The sequence below is a fragment of the Propithecus coquereli genome, unplaced genomic scaffold (assembly GCF_000956105.1).
Source record: "Propithecus coquereli isolate 6110/MARCELLA unplaced genomic scaffold, Pcoq_1.0 Scaffold105, whole genome shotgun sequence".
In the NCBI taxonomy this organism is placed as follows: Eukaryota; Metazoa; Chordata; class Mammalia; order Primates; family Indriidae; genus Propithecus; species Propithecus coquereli.
The window spans coordinates 1,321,859-1,326,413 of NW_012134414.1; the positions used below are offsets into that span (position 1 = coordinate 1,321,859).

General features: G+C 37.0%; 1 pseudogene; it reads left to right on the plus strand.

The window, feature by feature from the left end:
* Positions 1-2,339: 2,339 nt before the first annotated feature.
* On the plus strand, positions 2,340-2,851 carry LOC105811770 (annotated as a pseudogene).
* Positions 2,852-4,555: the final 1,704 nt, after the last annotated feature.

Sequence of the window (4,555 nt, forward strand, 5' to 3'; positions counted from 1 at the left end):
AAAAAAGCTTAGATGAAACTTTTTCCTGGATTTTTATTTCTTATACTCAAAATGTACATGAACATTTTAGGTTGCCTCTTGCCTACCCCACCTCTACTTCCACATCAGGTAGCTCTTGTTCCAGTTGCTCTTACCAAGTAGCAATACTCCAATTTGTTAAAGCGGGAACAAGCATGATAGGAAGGAATTTAACAAATCACAAGGTCTACCTTACATGAGCTTTGTAACTGGCTATTTAATGAAACCCATGGAAGTCCGCAATTTTTCAGATTCAGAAGTGTAAAGATAGCAGTGTCCACTTAGATGACTGGCATCTGGCAAAGAATTAAAATTTCCATTTTTCCCTATTATTTCCTTCTTGTCTGTCTGTCCCCAGAGCCCCTTTAAGCTCAATTTAGGTTGACGTTGCAGATATCCATTGATATCCAAGAGGATTTAGTGGTCTTGTCTGGACTAGAGCTGGGCCAATACTAGGATAAGAAGGACAGGAGAAGAGGGTAACTTGGGGAAGCAACAGGCTGAAGGCAAGACTTGAATTTGGTGCTGGAAAGACTAGCACTGAATCTCACTTTGCCATGTATACTGATGAGACCTTGGGCAGTTTTAAAAACTATACTGAGCTTCAATTTTCTTCCCTATCAAGTAAGAGTAGTAATACCTATCTCTCAGTTTTGATATAATTAGTAAATGGAGATAATGTATATGGAAGCTATAACTACCATCCAAAAGTTAGGTTGGTGGTATTATAATTATTAGAAATTATAGCTAAAATACTAGGGCAGCTATTGAATAAATCAAATATTTCTGTGTTAAGAGTTTACATTTAAGACTAGGCCAAAATTCTATTGATTTGTGGGTGCAGAGGTGAGGAAGTAACATTTAGATTAACAAAACCCCTACTGCATGGGTAACCATCATCCTGTTGGCACTCATTTTCATGCCAAGAGTGGAATGTCATACATTCTCTACAGGCAGAAGAGATGGTTCTATTTACAGCCTCTAGGGTTTCTTTGTCTGGCTTTTTATTCTTAAAATAATCACTTCTGGAAAATTGCAATAGCTACCGGACTGGTATCATTGCTCAGTCTCTTCCCTCTGTCATATATCCCATATTTTGTTTTCAAATTATCTTCCCGAGGCACAACTTTCATGTTTCACCATGCTGTTTCTCCCAAATCTTAGCCTGTAGACTAAAGTCTGAATTTCCTATTCTGCCCTTCAAGATTTTCCATATTTGACACTACTCTGTGCTTTGAATTGTGATTCCCTCTACTTCCCTATATAAACTCTGTATTCTAGGTCACTGGAAAATTCACTGCTTCCTGTACAGATCTGGTACTTTTACCTGCCTTGCCTTTGCCCAGATAGATACGAAAGATGTCAGTGAAATGTGAAAGGCCCTCAGTAACACAAAAAGGTGCCTGTCTTTTTGTCTGTCCGCCACGTTGTTTCATCCCTCTTCCTTTGATAAATTCTCCCCTTTCTCTCTGGGAAATTTCTCTGGTTCTGAAGAGGCTGCCAGTTAGAGTGCTGTACCCCAAACATACCATAAGACTAAGCATGTGACCTAAACTTGACCAATCATCAGTTGCCACCCAACTCTCTGCTAACAGGGGGTAGCCCAGGAATGGGTATGTGATTTTAGCAAAGCCAATTATTTGATATCTTTAGGATTCATACACACATTTAAGGACAGTAAAGATATCTTTTCTCTAAGGTTGAGATGGAAAAAAATGGGGACTTCCAGTGGCTTTCCCAGCCTTAATGGAAGAGTCTGTTGATAATAGAAGAGAATAAAGTCAGTAACTTCATGAGGCAAAATGGAGAGTACCCCATATTCAATCATGTCAAAAGAAAATATACTCTTGGATCTCCTAGTTATATGAAACAATAATTTCCCTTTTATGCTAAAATGGTTTGAATTTGATTTCTGCACTTATAACTGAAAGCATCCCAAACAGTGTGTGTCTGATCAACACTCAGTCACCGTTATTAATTAAATGCTACAGAGTTTAAAGAATGTGAGTCCTAAGAAAGAACCATACATTGTACATTTAATAGTCACTTGAGACTTCTACAGTGCTGTTTCAGTTGAGTGCATTAGGGGCAAAGAAAGGTGTATCTCTAGAAAGAAACGGAAACAACAGAGGAAGGCAAGAACCAGTTCAGAAATTAGAGGGAAAAACAGCAGGAAGTAAGGTTTTGTTTTGTTTTTGTTTTTAAATATTGGGGAGATTTTTGCATATTGGTATGCAAATAGTAATGATACATTTAAAGAAAAGATAGTTTTCTTCCTTGGTACTGCCTACAGAGGTGGCAGCCATCTTCTACTTAGCATCATGGCTGTCCTCAGACCCCTTGTGCAGCCCTAGATTGCCAAAAAGAAGACAAAGAACTTTATCCAACACCAGTAAGACTGGTATGTCGAAATTAAGTATAATTGGGGGAAACTCTGTAGCATTTAATTAATAACGGTGACTGAGTGTTGATTAGACATGCACTGTTTGGGATGCTTTCAGTTATAAGTGCAGAAATCAAACTCAAAGCATTTTCGCATAAAAGGTATTGACAACAGGGTTCATACAAGATCCAAGGGCCAGATCTTGATGCTCAACAGTGGTTATGGGAGCAATAGGAAAACAAAGCTCATACTGCCAGTGGCTTCCAGAAGTTCCTGGTCCACAATGTCAAAGAGCTGGAAGTTCTGCTGACATCCAACAAATCTTACTGAGCTGAGACTGCTCACAGTGTTTTCTCCCAGAACTGCAAAGCCATCACAGAAAGAGCAGCCCAGCTGGCCACCAGAGTCACAAATCCCAATGCCAGTACAAGCAGTGAAGAAAATGAATAGGCAGCTCACATGCACGTTTTGTGTCTAAATAAAACCATAAAAACTGCCAAAAAATAGGGAAAAATAAAGGTTGTAAGAGCCTGAAAGAATTAGGAGAAATGTTTAACAGCATGAGTAAGAGTGTTGGCTTTGGAAAGGAAAGAGGATTCCTCTGACAGAAGACGAAAGGGAGAGATTAATTAGAGATTTGGACATGAAGAGAAGAGGAGTAAACTCGTACTTGTATCCCTCAAATTTTGTAAGGCATGGGAACTATTGGGAACTCCTTTTATGGTTAGGTTTCCTGATTAACTCTTCATAATTGATAGTAGACTGGGATACTACAATTAGTTTCTGAAATATACACATCATTATAAAAGGGCAAGGAGCTTATTTACATCTTTCCCAAGAAATACTTTATCCACCAAGCTTTATGCTTATTGGATACCTTATGCTTTAAGGTAAGTAACAAAATATTATAGCAGTAAACTGACTAGTGTTTTTTCATGATAATGATCATTCTAATGAAATGGAATTAAGCAAACATAAAGAGATTACTTCTAATTTGTGAAACTAAATCTGTGAGAAGAGTATAATACAGACTAATTTCCTTGGAAGTAGCTCTAAATATATAACTTATAGAAGAACAGACTTTTAAAGACATCTTGAACCTTTACATAATTTCTGTGTGAAAGCCAAATGCCGCTCAAAGCTGGCTTGTACAATTCATATTTATTAAAGTGCTGTGAATCTCTACATTTCAGATGGTATGGTTATCTTTCAACCTTCTTTGGTAACTTCTTATTATCATGGAATTAGATTATATCATGTGGTTTTTCATACCTTTATCTAAAAACATATCTTATAATTAATGGAAAATCAGATGACAGAATGGTGACTATGTCTTTCCCAAACCTCACCACATCTTGATTTCTTAATATAAATTTCAAGAAGTCTGATTTCGTAGGAGATTCACATAAAGAAAAAGAGAAAAATTCTACCTTATTGGGAAGTTTCCAAGATGTGACCCATTTTAGGGAAGAGAATGTTTTCTATTAGACAGAACTAAGTTTGGATTCTGTCTACTTAGTCCTGTGGTGCTCTAGGGCAAGTTTTTCATCCTTTGCAAGCATTTGTAAAATGGGAATGATAATATTGTCTTCCCTCATAAGAATCTAAGGAGATAATGCATAGAAAGCAGGTAATACAAGGCCTAACACAGAATTGCTTAGGAAATGCTGGCCCTGTTACTACTTCTTAGCAGGAGCAAGAAAGAATATAATTGAAGAAACAAGGTTTTGGAGGAGAAGAAAGACTATTTTAACATGAAATTTACACACTTCAGGAGCATGTAGGCTAAGAATTGTGAATGGCTTTTAACAAAGTTAGTGCTATATCTGAGAACGTTGAACTGATTGTGTTAGGAAAAAGAGAAACTATCCATTTCTTCTTGGGTTTTTATGTTTCTGCTTAGGTTTTTGTCCTGCCTATGCCCTCATTAGCTGTGCGTACATTTCACAATCTCTTGCCATTAGACTATAGCCAGAGGACTTGTTTTAAAACTCAGTCAATTGTCTTTTAAAATAGGGGTATGATGTTTTATATCTAGCTAATTTATCTTATAACTAATCCCCCTTTCTCATGAATTCCTGACATCTAGGTCTTGTGAGCAAGTTTTATATTTATCTCTGATACACATAAATTTTTTAATCTGAAAGAAAAAGC